The 18,793-nt window shown below is 35.8% G+C and overlaps 1 protein-coding gene across 37 annotated transcripts in view; it reads right to left on the reverse strand.

Annotated features, from left to right (window-relative positions):
• Nucleotides 1-18,793, reverse strand: part of Lingo2 (leucine rich repeat and Ig domain containing 2) — a 1,124,971-nt gene that overhangs the window by 112,406 nt on the left and 993,772 nt on the right. The window contains exon 1 of one of the 37 annotated variants that reach the window (XM_063252393.1): nucleotides 15,594-16,969. The exons of the other annotated variants lie outside the window; for them this stretch is intronic. The gene's annotated coding sequence lies outside the window, so the exon portion shown is untranslated. Of the gene's footprint in view, nucleotides 1-15,593; nucleotides 16,970-18,793 lie in introns of those variants that run through there. 37 annotated transcript variants of the gene reach the window in all.

The raw sequence follows: 18,793 nt of genomic DNA on the forward strand, positions 1-18,793 counted from the left end.
GTAGGAATTTAAGTATAGGAAATTAAAATGTTTTCCCCTGTCTATTCGCATCTCTGAAAGATGTAAATTCAGCTTGAAGATGACAATGAAAAACAAAATAAAAGTAAAGTAATAAGTCAGGTTTTTCTTCATTTCCTCATTTCTTTTTGGGGGGAAACATGAGAAATACAGTGAGGATGGTCCATGCCTTCACTGATGGATACAGTGTGGTACACATGGGTGACTTCCAGCCAATTGTTGAGATAACTTAAGCTTTACTGAAATATATCTTAGGGTTCACTTCATCAAGTCATTCATGTGATGAAACCACTTAATAATGAAGTCCTCTTGGTATTTCAAGAATTAACTTCCCTAGATTCAGTACACAATTTATATTTTATTAATTGATATACCCAATGGTGTTCTGTAAGAATAATTAAACTTTACATGTTTGATAGACGTTAAGCATGTACTTAGGCTAGTCGTTGTCAAAACATATATCAGAAATTACCTGAATGGCTTGGAGCAGATTGCCAGGGCCCACCCTCAGTTTCTGATTGAGGAATTTCAGGTAGGGTCTACCATGTACATTTCAAATAACTGATTTCTGGATGATGGTACAGTGTTAGATGGTACAGTTTAAAAATCACTAATCTAGGTCAACTCCATTTACAATTTAAGATTTTTTGTAATCTTTGGTCTCTGTTAAACAGTTCAAAATATAAGACAAAATTGCAAGGGTTTGCCAGCTTCAAGTCTGCAGAGGCTAAATTGTACAACATTTCACCAGTAACAAAGTCTGTCTCCTTAAAATTTCTGTTCACTATGTATCTATTCTATTCTGCTCAAAAGAGTTCTTCAGATGTCTTCTTTAAAGTCCCTACTACTCAACCACTACCTCACATAAGTCTTCTGTATCTACCATAATAGCCCTGAAAAAACTCCTAGTTATATAAAGGGGCTCTTAAAAATGTGGGCTGAGACTACAGCATTCTAGATGTTTGTCTGTTGGGATTATCTCATGTCATACATGCATTGAGCAGAACTGGGTTTTATGCTATGGTTTGTGTAACGCTTGTGAAGGTGTTCTATGTACATACATGGAAGGGAATTAGCTGCAGGACTCTCCCTGGAGACAGCCAAAACTGCTGCTGCAGCTCAGAAAGTCTCCTCTTCCCTTAGGATGTGGACCTGACTGTAGGGAACCCAGAGGAAGCTTTCAGAAAGCAAACAGATTAAGCTAACAATCTGATGGCTTAACCTGCCATCGGTGACTTTTTCTGATATAAAGACCAGACAGGTGTGCCCTGCAGGCACATGGATCCCTCTACTTCCTCTGGCTGACATCTAGCACTTGACTACCTGCCAACCTAGTGATCTGCTTCTTTTTTCTTTCTAAGCTTACCTTCCGCTTATGAGAGGTGGTTCCCAGTTCTAGTGGGGAGTCTTCCTGACAGCAACCATGTCACAGTAGTTTAGACAGATACTGGTCTTCTTTCTCAGTTGAAATTTGACCTTAGCACGAGAATTTTGACTTCATTTTGACTAAATTTCACCATTGTAATAGTTCATAACCCTGCGTAATAAGCCCAAGATATCGCTTAAAGGATGGCCTTTGAAGCAGACATTTCTGAGTGCAAATCATGGCTCTACCACTTAACAATATGTGGGCCTAGCCATATTACATGACTGATCAAAACCTCACTCTCTATGGTATCATGGTGATAAGGATGGTAGTTATCTTTCAGGAGTCTTACATGAACTTGAGATAATACATATATGCAATTATAATTAGCATATGTCAGGTATAAATGTTAGTATTACTATTTTACAAAAAGTAATCTAAAGCACTTAGGTTTACATTGAATAAGAAAAGAAACAAATCTATAGAAAACTATACATTATTAAAACTAAAATCAAATAATACTTGCCTTAGTGAGATTAAACATTATAAACCTATCTGCTCACATCAAGAAATTTTATAAATTTAACAAAATTTCAAATTGGCAATATGATTTTTGGAATTTAACAAAATCTCCATGAAAAATGAGAAAAAAGAATATAATGGAAAAATTGAAAAGGAAGAAATCTAATAGTATCAGACATTAAACACAAAATTAGAATTTTAAACTGTGTGGTATTGGAGCAAACACATAAGGACAAGAAATAATAGCAAAATTCAAAAAAATCCCAAAACGTACATGAAAAAGGTTAGCTTTTCTCAGTCAGGGGATAAAGAAACATATTTGACAAATGATATTGAAGTACAATACAACAATTTAGAAATAAGTGTTAGTCCTGCCTTACACAATATAATGGTCCACAGGAGACAGGCAAAGAAACATATTGCCATAAATAAATACATAAAACTAAGGGGAAAATGGGTCAATTAAGTGAACAAAATTGTACTAATGTGAAAAATAATGACATTTATAATATATGAAGTGTGCATTCTAATGGAGAAAGAAGTCTCAATATCTAAAAATAACATAGTGTGAGCAGACACACAACTGACTTATGAACACAGAAGTTACCTAGAGGAAAATCAATGATAAAGAAACAGGAAAAGACTATATGCTCAGTGGAACTTGGCAGTATCTTTAATGACCTCACGACAACTAAATTTAAATCATTCTACTTATTGGTAGTGCAAATTGATAGAATGGTATTTTTATTTTCTAGTGATCTCATAAATTGATATATCTTTTTTGGAAGACAATATATTAAGAAAACAAAGGCATATATGTTCTGATCTAGCAATTTTATGCTCTAGAATTTGCCTAATCAAATGATTCAACAAAAACAAAAATGTATGTAAAAACAGCTTTATGATTCCAAAATCCTGAAAATAGAACACATCTCCAAAATTAGGGAATCAGATTTAGTAAAAACAACTCAAGCAAATACTCTGTGGTCATTAAAATTCTCTCTCTCTCTCTCTCTCTCTCTCTCTCTCTGTCTCTGTCTCTCTCTCTGTCTCTCTCTGTCTCTCTGTCTCTCTCTCTGTCTCTCTCTCTGTCTCTCTCTCTGTCTCTCTCTCTCTCTCTCTCTCTCTCTCTCTCTCTCTCTCTCTCTCTCTCTCTCTTGTGTTGGGAAACAACCCAGTGCTTTCTGTATACCAAGTAAGTGTTCAACTACTGAGCTACATCCACAGTGCCATTAAAACGATTATAATGAAGGATGTACAGTAATCTTTAAAAGACCATAATCAGAAAAAATAATGACATATATTTTTATATGTATATGTCTATACTCTACATCTTACAGGCTTGTAGGATGGATTCCACTCTAAATGTAATAAAGTAATTACATGTGCACATGCAATTAAAATGTCAATGCCAAAATTACTGACAATAGCATTAAAGAAACGTTATGGCTAGTTTTTAAAACTTTAAGCATTATACTTTATATTTTGTAAAGAGCATTATGCATGAATAATTTTGAATTTTAGTTCTGTTACACATTTAATTTTCTCTTATAATTTTATGTCTGAAATTTTGAGACGGGTCGATGAGTAATTAACATTATAGATTCTTAAAGCTTGTCTACTGAGTAGATTTCCCTAACCCTCTTTGGTTCTGGAAACAATCCTAGTAACTTTTATTTATTGAAGTTACTCTTGGGCACTAAGTAGTATGGCTGTGATTTTGCACATATAATATTCATTTATCCAAAAATATTTACTAAGTAAATTTTTCATTGAAAGCACTATTCATGACACTAAAGATTCAGCAGAGAACAAAAGGGTTATGAATCCCTGCTTCTTGGAGATGATTACAGCCTAATGAACTCATTCAGACTTCACTTATGATCTCATTCAATCTTCACAATAACACTGAAAGGGAGATTTGATGAGACTTCGAACAGTGATTAGTATTAGAGCTGGGTTCCAACCAAACACTAATGAATTTCAAGGCACACACTTTTCTTCTGTATCACTCTTCTTCCCACTAATGCTATGTCACTGAAATTTGAGGAAGGGGACCAAGAGATGGAGGTAGGAGCTGGGGGACATTGTAAAAAGAAATGAGATACATCCCATATACATCATACCAATTCTTCACATGAACGTAGTCATTACACTGCAGACATGCCCTAGTAAAAATTTCTAAAACTCTGAACAATTTGTAAGGTGATATGAGTAAGCAGGGATTTGACCAAGAATAAAGAAATATCTTTTATAAAAACTATATAAAGAAACAAAAGAAAAAGGAAACAGCCTGGGGCACATGCCTGTAATTTTAGCACTCTGGGAAGCTGAGGCAGGAGAATCAAAAGTTAATCCCAGCATAGGCAGTCTAGTGACTTAGTGTGACCTTGTCCCAAAATGAAAAATAAGATATGGTTGGGGGTGTGGTCCAGTGGAAAGACCCTGAGTTCAATCTCCAGTATTGAAAAAAAAAAAAAAAGTCAAAACCAAAAACAAACCAGGATACACATGTCCAAGAATGTGCAACAGTCTAGCACACAGTTTGCACAGTAAAGTGTTAGAGTTTCTTGTACCTAACAATAAGTACAGAATATTCAAAATCACAACTGCCCCGGGCACTGCAGTCACTGCCTGCAATTCCAGGCGTCCTGTATTTCATTATGCAGCCAGGCTTGTATCCTGCACTACGCTCTCTGTGCTCTTATCACTTTGATATGCTAAGGAGCTTTGAATCAGCAGTGGGTGAATTGGGCCCAGCCAGTGTTCCAGATTTAAATTTTAATTCATTAAAGAAGCGCACAGTTCTCTGTACTGAATTCGGTGACAAAATTATGGATTCTGAAAAAGACAGTCCATATATATTCCTATGGCAATTTGATCTTTGACAAAGTAAAAAAAATGCTGTAAATTTGAGAGCTGCTTAATGAAAATAACAATAATCTTGGAGAATGGAAATTTAAAGTGCTAATACCAGCAATTAGCAGTAATGATTAGTTTATTAGGCTATCATTTGAACAACATTATTTCTGTTTCAACACAAAGCACATCACTCACACCTTGTGCTTAGGAGGTGGTATCCACAGTGGGGAATTTGGGGACTTCCAAGAAGCTAAAAAGCAGAGCTCTGAGACTTTGGGTTCATACTAGACTTTGGGAGCACACATCTCAAGGATGCAAGAGTGGCTGGGTCTAGCACCACCTGCCAGACAGGACAGAGTGCAGCCCAGAGATTCTTTGCCAGCAAGCAGCAGAAACACCTGACTTCACAGAATGAATTTCTTCTGTGAATTTGTGAATTTGTGCTATGAGTCCTCAAGAATGGAACCTGGAAATCTTAGCTGTAGAGAGAAGATTTCTGGAATACAGGTTCTCACAATCATAAATTAAAGTCTAAAGAGAGAAAAAGGATTTTCTTAAAAAATCAAACATACTAAGTCAGACAGGAAGAACATCTATTAGTTCTCATATGTTCCCTCACAGGGACAATAACCAATTATTTGGACATTTTACATGCGAGTCCTTTGGGTCTGCAATGTTTATATAATTGCCATTTACTACGTTTGTGCACAATAAAAATCTGTATTCAAATAAGGCAAATTCAACAAACATTCATGAAGACTCTACTATGTGCTTGGTATTGAGCTACAAAGTGGAGATAAAATGTTGACTCATACACAAATGCTTCCCATCCTCAAGAAATTTATCATTCAGAGAGGAAAACAGTAGTGGACAGGCAAGAACATATTGGGAATTGTAGGAAGTCTTCCTAGTTCAACTTGGAACCAGGCAAGATTAAGTGAAATGTGCTATCTGTACAGGGCTGTGACATCTATACTGATTTTGGAGAATGGAGAGGAATTCGATGACAGGAGGTAGAGATAGGGGCTCACGGAGTGAAATGAATATAGGCAAACGGCTATAGATACAGTAGAGCCAACTGGGGAACCGCTGGCAGTTTGATATGACTGGAGTTTAGACTCCAACAAAGGCATAAGATACTAAATAAAATCACTAACCAGAAGCAAGGTGATTTTATGAACATACATTCTCTACGACATTTAAATGGTACTCACTTATTCATATTTTAAGGAAACTGAACATGATAAAATTTAAAAGTATTAAACCTAATTTTAATAGATGTGAGGCTTTCACTGATGATGCTAATTTTGAGTTCTTTCCTGGGATATTATAATTGGTAAGAGGTCAGGAAATGTGTACAATCAAGGCACTGTGGCTAGTCAAGGAGACGGCAAATTCGCGGTTCCTAGGTCTGGCTTCAAATTAAGATCATCAGAGACAGTATTAAAATAAGCCAGTGCCCAGGACTTGCCCTGATATTCTGATTTATCAGGAGTGTATTGATTTTGAACATTTGTACCTTTTAAAACTGGGATAAATTCTACAAGTAGAAGGTATCCAAGTTGATTATGTCACCACTGATTATATCTTCTTAGCAAGACCATGAAGTGCTTCTAATCTAATTGGAGACTATAGTTTCTGCTGTGTTATTATCATCTTCAACAATTGGCCATAGAGCAGATTCTTAGTGAAATCAAAACAATAACTGATTAACAACAGCAATGGGGGGAGAAAGAATGGTTAAATATTACATAACATCAGTAGTATAACCAGCTCTGCATGTCCATGTCTCTAACACTTCGCTGTCAAAATGTAGGAGTTTAATAAATACATGTTGTGTAAATGAAACCATTGTAAAAATAGGGAAAATAAAATTAAATTAAGAAGTTTCTTGTTTAGAGTTACACAATTGTGTAAGTGTAAGTTAAGACTAAGCAGATACATTTAAGAGGTCAACTCTGGTACACTAGCCTGCAAGGACTCATGAAATTTGTTCTAGAGGATTCTATTGATAGCAACTTTCATGAATATTGTGCCTAAGGAGCCGTGGGGAAACTTCTGACCCACCTGCTAATTTGTTGGATACCAAGTCTCCTCTACTGGTCAGTGCTTACTCATTTACCAGTATTTCTAAAGTAGTCAAATGCTGTGTCATACAGGGCAACCTTAGCTTACCTTCTCACACTGACCTAAGGGCCTAATGTTGTGAGATGTCACTCTTCAAAGTGAAGAAATACAGGTTGCACCACAGCTAACAGAAGCAAAAACCTGGGAGTGGATTTGTGGGTAGAATCGACCTATGTGTAAGTGTGATGTGGGGAGGGGATTCTGTGATGGGACATGGCAAGGAGCCCATTTCAGAAGTGAAGGTGCTCAGGCTAAGAAGGTCACTGTGGAGCCTGTGCCTTCATGCACTTATCATCAAGGAGAAAGAGGTATGCTGACCAAGAGGAAAGGGCAGTGCCAGATAGAAAAACGCAGGGAAGACCCAGAGCTTTCTTTCACCTTCTTTCACTTAGCAAGACAAGGAAGAACTGTGGCTGCATCTTGGCGTTTCCTTGTGACTTTGCATTTTGATTGACTGAGTTATTTTTTAAATGCTTCTTTTTTAACCAAGAAAGATCCATAGTGGCTAATAAGTGAGATGATGGAGTATTTGATACAACTTTTCTGTGTGTGTTCACATGTTATTTCTATAGGGACACACATATTCACAGCTTTCTTCTTATCTATTCTTTAATATACCATATACTATGGATTTTAGGAAATTAATGTTATATGTATTAGATAAAGTTTGAAACTACACTTCTTAAAATTTTAGAAGAATTACATTTTATATCACATTCTATTCTCTACTTTGAAATTAACCAACATAAGGAATAAAAATTAATCAGAGTTTGCCTTTCTTTTGGCAAGTAGGTGCTTCCTCTAATTCCTAGAAACCTATAGTAAATATGCCTATGAATGGAAATCTAAAAGTGAATATTAACATTACCATGTATACCAAATCATAAGTAGAAATGATCATATGCTAGACTATAAACTTCAAAATGTTTTAATTTTTAATATTTTCTTAATAGTCACAACAAATTTTATGCTATTATTTTAAAAATAAACTGTTTTCAAACATCTAAGTACTATTTTGACACACTTCTTCTTCTATTTCATGCTATATAAATGAAAGTATCCTCTGCTTTCCTCTAAAATATGAGTACCTTTCACAAGGGGTTTACCAAAATTTAATTTTCTTTATGAGTAAAACAAAACTCACACATCTACAATAAAATACATAAAATACATAGCCTCCCAGAGGGAAGTTATATTTTAATCAAGAATTTCTGTAAACTATAGTATCCTTTCCTTACAAATAGCTTTTCAAGGCAAGTGCAAAAAAATCCTTCATTTCCTGGTGACTTATCCTCGTGTATGGGTTCATTTAATTTCTTACACTCTCACAGACTTAGTTTCTTATTAATAGAAAGCTTATGAATGCTTATGAAAGCTTATGAGGACTCAAATTGGTATCCTTTCCTTGTGGTTATTTAGCATCTCTTGCGTTTGTAAGTGGTATGGTAGTACATTGGTAGAACAGTAATGATTGCTCAGATGGATCCGAAATGAGTCTCTGACATGGTTTCTGAGTGACCAGAGCATTTCAGATATGGCCACTCCATCACACTCAACATTATATCAGTGTGGAAATAATGGATTTGCCGTGTCTATTTGCATAACATTAGGAACTTATGAAAAGAAGAGAATGAGGTTCAGTGTAAGTCTGAGGTACTTTTGATAGGCTGACCTTGTGGCTTCCAAGTCAAATTGGGTCTCCAGTGGCAAAATTTTTCATCTTTACCATGGACTTGAGTAAAAAAGGAGGCTTTCATGGAAGAAAATTTTGCAATTGTTAGGTTTTCATGGAAGAAAACAATGCAATTTTTTGTTAATACTCTGTTATTTCAATTTTTAGTTACCTTTTAAAAAGATGTGTATTGAAAATTTAGTCTCAAAAATTTATTCATTTGTGAAATGTATTAATATAATTTTATTAAAAAGAAGTGCTTTCTACATAATCTATGTGGTCATCACTGACATGAGTTTCAAAGCAGTTATATGGCAAATGTGTAGGGCTTCTTTTGTTGTTGTTTGAGGCAAGTTTTTGCTGTGTAGTTCAGGCTGATCCTGAACCCTTTATGCAGCCCAGGCTAACCTCAAACTCTCCATGGTCCTCCTGCTTCAGCCTCTCAAGTGCTGGGATTAGAGACATGTGCCACCACACATGGCCCAATCATCTTTTGCCTGACTTCCTGTGGCAAATGCTAAGAATCAGTGTTTTTATCCTTTTCTAAGTTCTTCATGAATAAATATACAGAGTTAATTTTCCTGTGATTTGCACCATTTATGAATAATCCAGGTCCCAACAGAGCAGGGTAACTGGCGCTGTGATTGAGACAAGCTAGTCTCTACCAGAATTATGCACTTGGGCATCTGTAGCTCTAAGAATAACCTTGGAGCTGCCATCGGCCAATCTGCTGGTGGATGTAGCTAATGAACTGGGTTTGCTACTTAAATTTGACTTGTGTATTTTGTCAGTTGTAATTTCAAATATTCCTGATCTACATAGAAGCTCAAGACTTGGGATTTCTTTTAAAACAAAATGTCACAACATGTGCAAACTCAGTCCAGCCTTAGATAATCTCAAAGCACTTTCTATAGATAAACCCATATCAAATGATTGAAGGACATAAAGAAATAAAATACAAATCTTCATGATGATATAGCATTCTAATTTTCACATTGCAGCTGTTACATTTACCAATGGGATAACTGATAATCCCTTATGAAAATATCCAAAATTTAAAACAAGATGTTTGCATCTGTCATATTAAGGTATTGGCTACACTATTTTTTCTTAGAATATTCCATTTGATTTGGGCTGAAACATATGCTATGCTTAATTCATTTGGGAACCACTATGTGAAATTTTTATTGCATAATTTCTCAGAACACTATTTATGCTAGTGTGTGTTATAAATCCGAAGAGAATTGGAAATTTAGACTTTCACAAGTTTATTTAACCGCAGAACCATTTGTGACCAAGCATTTTCATGCACTAGTGTATCTTGCAGAACATTAGTACATGAAAATAGATCTTATTCATAGTACTTGTAAGTTTCTATTGCATATAAAAAGAATTGCGGACTGGAGATTTATCTCAGTGGCATAAGCACCTGCTTGGCAAGTGTAAGGTCATGAGTTCAAACCCTGGTTCCAAAAAACAAATAAGTTTAAAAATTATTGATACATTTAAAAGATAAAAAGAAATGCTCAAGAAGGAACCTGTCTTCATTATACATTTCACAAGGCAATGTGGTACAGAATCAAGAATACATAGATGTGAATACCAGCAAATACTAGCAAATACTAGCAAAGAGATGCTTTTTAAATCCATCACCCCATAGGTTGTTTTGACTAAAATCAAATAGAATCTTTTGTTTCTATGTGTAGACAATCCCTACTTATTCTTTAAAATATGTCCCCTTTTGTAATGTCCTCTGCATTCCTGTGTATTATTACATCATAACACAAACCACATTGCAAGCTACTTTTTCTGTTATTTTTCCTCCTTAAACCTTGAGCTACTTTAAAGTTAAAAAATGATTTTTATCATTTTATACCCCTGGAGATATAGTTTCTGATATTGAGTAAATGCTCAGTAAATGGTTAGGAATTCATCCCTCTTAGTCTTTGTGCTTTCAGGAAATAACTTTAGCTCAATTAAAAGGCTTAGTTTGTCCAATTATTTCATATTATCATCTCAAAAATCTTTTTATAGTGCCTAAAAAGTGAGACCCTTTTACTAAAGATCAGGTATAATGTGATAATTTATACATTGAAAGAAATTGAAATTTCTATGTATATATTTTTTGCAATTAAAAATTTTAATCCCTATGGAGATATAATAAAATCATAGTCACACACATAGTATGTATTTTATGAAGCACTTGAGGCATTTTTACAAAAGAGAGGAAGTGTTACTGTTACTACATTGATATAGAAGTGACCTAATTTTTAAATTTTGGTACTGGGAATTGAACTCAGGGTCTCCTACTTGTCAGGTAGGCGAGGATGTGCCACTGAGCTACATTTCTGAGCCCTCACTTTTTCCTTTTCAGTATCTATTGCTTAAGTAAATTTATAACTTTTATTATTGATTTTAAAATAAACAAATGCCATGAAGTAGACAAATAATGTTAAAATTTTTTGCAAGAAAACCAGAGTTTGAAGATAAACCAAATGCAAATAATATAAGCAGGAATGAATAAGGAAATTAGCTGATTTTCTTCCAATTTCTAGTATAGATTATCAACCAATTTATAAAGCAGACATGATTAAATTCTAATTAAAGAACAAAATCATACAATTTAAAATTTATCAATAAATTTCAAAATTATAGACTTAAATATACTCTTGCAAGTATAACTAGCTTTAAGAAAGATATCAAATTTTCTAAGGTATGAAAATATAGTCAATTCCCCCTATTGTAACGTACCATTAAATGTTTATATTTCTTCCTAGGCATGGAAAATAACATACTTACAGAATATATAATTCTATATTAATTGGTGAGCATGCTCATGCCTTTTGTTGTAAGTGAGTACATTAGAAGAAAAGTTTAGAGTTTACAATTTCCAGGGTAGCGAGTATTTTATTGGCAAATAGAAGTGTCAGTAATGAGGAAATGCATTTAAACAGAATTCTGCCTGCATTGACAGAAAGTTACAGTGAGGAAATGCCATGTAACTAGTGGTATTCCTCATAAACAGGAGCAGAGAGCAGATAATGCAGTAACTGTCACACTTATGAGAACTCAGCTGTGGACCTTGAACAACAAATTTCTAATCAATAACAACTTTTGTGGGAACACTCAATTTCAATACAAATTTAATAGGAAAATAGAATTACAAAGTATGTGAAAAGGTCCTGTACAACTGTGTTGACTCTAATTTAAACATTTTGCCAAAGTTGTGTGACTATCAATACCATTTAAAAAAAATTACTTTAATGCAAGGATACTGAATTGACTGTGCTAAGTAACGCTTTGGTCAAGGCCAGTTTCAGGGAGCCTAACTACATACCAATTTAACAATGGGATATGAGCTGAAAAAGGGAGGGTTTGGGACTCATCACAAACCTGCTTTCTGCCAGTTCTGGCCATGAAAGCCTTGTGCTTTTTTTCCTTAGTGTTTACAAGTACTTTCTACAATCGTAAAATGAAGTTAAATGTACTGTTCTCATGAACTATAGGGGTGTTTTTAATTGTAACTGATACTATTACTTCAGACTCAAAATATATAATTTATAATTTATAAAATTTATAAAAACACTATGTGTTTAGTTTTTGATGCATAAAAACAAGAAAAATTTTATTATATATTCTAGGAATTAGAGGCAAATAATCGAATTTTAAATAAAAGTACTCAAAAACATCTCCAAAGTTTCTTAGATGGCTGCTATTCCATTAGCACTGGTTTTATTATAATTATCAGCTCCTTATTAGAAAACATTTACTAAGTCCCTATTTACATTATGCATATGATTAATGTTAACACCTAACACTTGGTTTCTAACTATGTGCCAATACTTCTCTAAGTACTCCAGAAAGTATTTTTATATTTTACCTCTCATAAAAGGAAAGCTTTTTATTCTCAGTTTTCAGATGAGGAAAATGACCACATAGAAATCAAGAGACTGGCCACAATTCTAAAAGTAGGAAGTGAGTAAATCTCAGAGTTGAACCTGGCAGCTTGAAACAGTTACTGCTGTAGGCTGTTGTCTCAAGAGCAGGCTACCTCTCCCTGTTCTCTGAGAGTTTAACATGCAGAGACAGAGTTTTCTTGTACACACTATATGCAGGAGCAGTGGTCTAGAATTTAAACATCACAGTAGAACCGCAGGAAGATTAAGTACAACAGCGATTCTTCAGGACTGGGAATACGCCAATTGAAGATTTAGCTCCAAAAGGAAATATGTAACTGGGGTATCAGACTGGGGGGCGGTGCAGAACCTGGTCTGATGCTGAACTTGCCTTTTACTCCTCGCCCAAAATCCTGTTCTCTTTAGGGATACAGGCATCTCCTCCCCATGGCTTACAGTCATGCTGCTGCTTCTTATTGGAACACAAACCCCTAGAAGAGCTCAGGTGTCAGCGTCAATTCTGCTTCCTCAGGGAGATTTTTCCTCCTCTCTTCTGAAGTTAGGGAAGGACCCACAGTTCCATGTGTATTATACTCTGAATTCTCCTCGCTATAATCCTTATAGTTATTTGTTGTGGCTCTTTTTAATTTATTCTTCGATTCAAGAAGACTAACCCTACATTCTTTGGGTTAGATGTCTAACATCTAGTAGGTTCTGTGAATGAATGAAAGAAAGAATTCTGAGGCCTGATTGGTGGGTATAATGAAAACCATACTGAAACTTCCAGTGATGAAAGGAAATGACAACCATGATGCCAGCATGCATGGACACAGGAGCACAGTGACTGACTTTTTCACAAGTTTTCCCCTGAAACTCATCTGAGTATACAGTCCCATTTCTTGGACACTAAGACTTCTCTTCTGGTTCAAGCCTCCCCAAAGCACAACCAAACAAACTAATGGAAACAATACAAAATAGTATGACAAAGTGGTTGAGAATATAGACTGCTTGGCTCTAACTAATCTTTCTAGGCCTCAGTTTTTATATCTATAAAATGGGCATATAAAAACAAATAATTGATCATGTTGTTATAAGAAATGAAATGAAATGAGAGGAACAATAAAAAGTATTTTTTTCACAGTGCCTGGTATCAATACTGCATTAAAATGTTTTTTTTTTTTTTTTTTGCGTTCATTCAAGTGAGCCTCATTTCAGGTGGAACGCTTCTCTGGGGTATGAAAGGTATTCTGTGTCACTGTCAGATGGTCCTTTGAGCCAATGCTTTGACTTGGCTAGCAGGAGTCTCAACGTTTAAGTATGACATAAATATATAGACAAAAGAACCTGACTAGAAGAGCTAAGAGAGGGACACAAGTGGCTTCAGAATCAGATCCAATGCTGATGCACTTTACCAGATTCCCATGGGGTACAGTCCTTATAGCATCACATTAGAATGCTCTGAGATGCATAACAACTGTTTTTGGAGGGTAAGGTATGTATGTTTTCCTCTTCTTTTCCTATTAAGGACATGCCATAAGGGAGTCAGCATTTCCACTCAAAACCACACGTGTATCAGCATCCACCCAAAACCACTGGATTCCCTATCACACACCCACAGAAACATATGCATGTGCACGCACACACACACACACAGTACACACATGAAGTATAATTAGAAAGTACTTTTTGGCTGGGGATTTAGCTCAGCGGCACAAATGCCTGCATGGCAAACATGAGGTCCTGAGTTCAATCCCTGGTACCAAAAGGGAAAGAAAAAAAAAAAAACAGATAAATAAAGAAAGAAAGAAAGAAAGAAAGAAAGAAAGAAAGAAAGAAAGAAAAGCAATGATGCTTTTAAAATAATAGCTGTGTTAATTTATACCTCACATGTAATGCTATCCCTTTTTTTAAAAAAATGTGTATTTTGGGTTTTGAGTATATTCGATTTGTGAACTCCTTATTTCATCCATTCTCCAAAAATTCTGTCCCTCACTCTCCTTCCTCACCTCTCCCCCCTCCCTGCTCTATACAATCACAGTAACTTACTTCCTGGGTCTGTACATTTCCCCTACTCTGGACACCACATATAACTAATATATTTTTATTACTGTACCCCTTATTTTTCATTGCAAAACTACTTGGCTTCACAAGGATGTAACAGCTTTTCTCTGACAAAAATAAGTAACAAAACCAAGGCAAAATAAAAGCTTCCACAAGAGATTAGATTGTGGAAAAATCCAGAAGTCATTGAACATAGTTAGAAGCAATCTTTACTATTTTGTTTGTATATTCAGAAACAGAAGAATAAAATATCAACCATCACACGGACTATTTTGTTTTTATCTTACACATGATTATAAATGCAAAAATTTTTCGTCTAGGTTGTCTTTGATTTTGGTAATATTAATTGAGCCATGGAATGTTATGATAGGCACTACACTTGATTTTTTAAAATAATCCTACAGTAAAAAGTAATCTGTATTATCCCCACTTTAAAGATAAGGTGATTGAGATTCAGAGAATTAAGGTAAATTCCCCCAAATCACACAACTCCTACGTGGATGAAGTTAAAATTGAATTTAGTCTTTGCATCCCATGTGTGCTCTCTCCATCAGATGTTAGGTTTTCCACCCTCAAACAACTGCAGTCCTTCTGTTAAGAGTTTGCAGGAGCTACCTCCATAAAAATGATTTATATTACTCTAAAACTATTTTCTTAAATTACCTATGATTATAGTTCATATACTTCTACATGCAACAAAATAGCTTCACCGTAACTGATACTGTGGGTCTGAGAATTCCCCCTCCCAGCTTGGTGCTCTTCCTGATTGTCCCCAGCACAGAAGGGCTTGGTTTTTTGAGCTCTAGACTTTATCATTCTCCTCATTCACACCTCAATACACAATACTCTCTCCTGGTTATTAAATCCCAGTGGGCTTATTGCAAAGTAAAAACACAATAATAACATAAGACAAAATAATGTGTGGTCATCTTTCACAGAGAATCTCAGGCTAGAAATTCAGCAGGGAGGAATAACAGAGCTGGAGCAAAAGAACTGGCGACTGCAGGTTGAGCTTCCATCAGAAGCAGCGATGGCATGAGAGAAGCAGAGAAACCTCTGAGTGCCTTACCAATCATGGTGGTCTCCTGCTGTGTTAGCACAGTGTGTTTCAGGGTAGACTGCTGCTTTCCTAGCCCTCAGGTGCCTTCCGGTTGAAGGCACTGACACTCAACGGGGCACACACATTTAACCTGGGGCAGGAATCATCTTCTGCGGTAGACAGGGCTGCCTATGTGGAGGGTGGATTTCCAGAGTCCACCGGCACACATCTTCTCTGAGTGGAAACAGGGCCAAGCCAAGCAGGCCAACACTGATGGATTAGCCAGGTTTGTCTTGGTACAGCAATCTAATCAACTCCAACAGAGAAAGGTACCGCCGATGCTGAGAAACCCCAGTGTTCATAGTAACGGGACTTTCTCCAATGTGGCTGGTGAAAAATCCAAGTGGTCCTGTCTGCTAGTAATATCCGGGGCACTACCTCATCCATTTAATTAACCCCCAGAGAGCTCGCCAAGGAACTGCTCTGATTACAAAATAATGGGTCCATCAGGCACAATTAGTACCCAAGTGAAACATGGCAGTTTGCATGAAAACGATTGAGGTAAACAATTCCAGGTTCTGAAAGGGGCTAGCTTTCTAATTAACCCTTAGAGGACTAATCTGTTTGCCTGAACAAAACCTAACCTGATGCCTTTGCCAGCTGGCAGGTTGGGGAAATGGTTTTTTTTTTTTTTTTTTTGCATCAGGTCTTGCTAGACATGGCACTGGTAAGTGGAAATGATGAATCCCTAAAGAATAATGCCACAGAACACCTTGAAAACACACAGCGGTTCATGAATACATTAAATATGCTAAGGCATGAAAAGACTATGGAATCCTAGAAAAGTCTTAGGCAGTCCATGCATAATTTCTGCACCTGCTACTTGAGGGAAGATATGCGTGCTTTTATCTGATTGCTCTGTAGAACCTACCATAATCCCATTTGAATGTGATACACAGTGTAAATTGTAGGTGGAGTTTGCTTACAATGCTTTTGAGAGAAAGGAAACTTATGTTTTCCTGATCTCTAATAAAAAAATAAAACAATCACTGTTTCAAAATCAGCCGCACTTTTCTTTGGTCTTCTGATGAGCTTTATATGTGTTTCATTCATTGTTATAGTCTCTAGAAAAATACCTGGTACACGCAGGTTCTTCTCTAAGTAATTGTTAAATAGGTCTACGAGTGACCTAAAAAGAGCTACAGGAAAGGAGAGGGCAGGGTAGCAACTATCAAAAAGCACATATTTAAGGGTTGCATGGTGAAAGGGCAGTCATTTATGTTTATCTGTAGTTAGATCTTTATTATCTTTTTTTACAACAGAAACATATACTTTAAAGGTAAAAATCCATTTTTCTTTAAAAACTGCTTATCTTCTAGAAGTCTAAAATAGATTAAACAGATGTTATTGAACAAGTGATATTTTATAAGATTCTTCCAGAAGGTGGAGATGCCCAGGAGTTGGATGCAATAACATTGGTAAACCATACGTAGTCTTCTCACTAGTACACAGATTTATTACTGCCTACCTTTATGCTCTTGTAAAGGTTTCAGTAATTGTTACTGATGATGATGGGAAATTTATGTCAGCAGCTCACCACATAGTAACATAAACAAGTTTGACTTGGTTGTATGTATGCATGTGCATTGAGAGCACACATAGTTAATGTTCACCACGAAAGATATCTAGCCAAATGGGTTCATTTGTGGCTATTTCTGTGTGTCTTGCATGAGAATGCAGTAGCCTAACTTTTTCAAAGACCACAAGTCTTCAGTGAGGCAGACCCAGTAGCTTGTTTCTTTAACTTACCTAATCTTGATGTCAATGAAACCTATTAACTGTGTACCATGGAGAATGCCTGATTTATCTCCATGATTTTCATTGCCGTATCAATAATTAGAGATCGTACAATATATTTATGATCAATGGTAGAGAACATAGCTTGGAAAATATTGATAGTTGATTACCTTTCATATAGTCAAAGACACACTTAAATCCTGGCTTTTATTTGCCTGCTTGGTATGAGTATTTAAATACATGCTCAGAGTTAGCACCATGGTAATCACAGTACGAGGCCATGATCTCATGTTTAGAGGAAAGCTTCTCAGTTAGGCTTCTTGTGTTCCTGAAATTGTATCATGACCTCAGCCCCTTGGAGGCTTCCTAGGTGGAAACCTTAGCTAGGAGAATAGGAATGCTCCTGAGAAATGAACTTCGTCCCTTCCAAAGTAGGCTCCAGAGTCCTGGGCTTAGTGTCCCCTTATTAAACTGGCATTGGGTGATAAAAGTGAAGCAAAAAGGTATTATCACTCTAGGGAGAAATATCTTCTATTTATCCTCTGAGACCGATTTAAGAAGATCTTTAAAATATAGAAGGGGTCTTTAAGAAACCTATCTGTTCTCTGAATGCCCCATTTGCTTCAAAGCCCTAAGAGTCAGCCTAGGCTGTCAATATAATCTGAGCAATAATGCATTATCCATGTTCTCTGAGGTCATCATTGTCTTTGCTGTTATTCTTACTATTCTTCAGAATAATGGTTCTTGGTGAAGTAATTTCTTCTTAACTTCTACCACTTGTCTCGTTTCAGGCTGCACTCAAAGCCTATTTTAAAATTCCACACCTAATCATTATCCTTTCTCCAGAGATTTCAAAATAATCTAGGCCACGCTACTCATCTTGTTATTTAATAAGCAATAACTACAGATATGGAACATGAACAAGAAGCCTTTTATTTCACACCAATTTTCAGGTTTCAAAGTATGCATAATCACAATGTTTGGATATTTACAAGCACAAGATATTTTTTATAATAAATATTTAAAAAATCTTTAGGTGATTAAATATCAAAAATATGAAGGTTCTGCTAATCTTAATTAACAAGGGACCCACTCACAATTAACAAGGGACATGATGTTAACAAGGGACATGACATCTTGAAAATGATTGCTAATAGGAGTATTGCACATTTACCAAAACATATTACTAACACCTAAATTAAAACTAAAATTTCATAAAATCTGATATGACCTTTATTGGATTCAGTGTAATAAGGTAAACTGGGTATGATGGAAAATAAAATTTTTATCTGTGAAAATCAGAAAATCAGATGTCCTTGCCTTCAAAAAGTTCCATATCTAGAGCTACTGAAAACACATTGGGAACACACTCCTGGCATCAACAATCTGTATGGAGCTTACCTTACCTCCATGGGAATAGTTTCTTTCCTATA

This window comes from Cavia porcellus, unplaced genomic scaffold, assembly GCF_034190915.1.
Source record: "Cavia porcellus strain 051 isolate PalLab524CR breed Dunkin Hartley unplaced genomic scaffold, mCavPor4.1 scaffold_1, whole genome shotgun sequence".
Classification (NCBI taxonomy): Eukaryota; Metazoa; Chordata; class Mammalia; order Rodentia; family Caviidae; genus Cavia; species Cavia porcellus.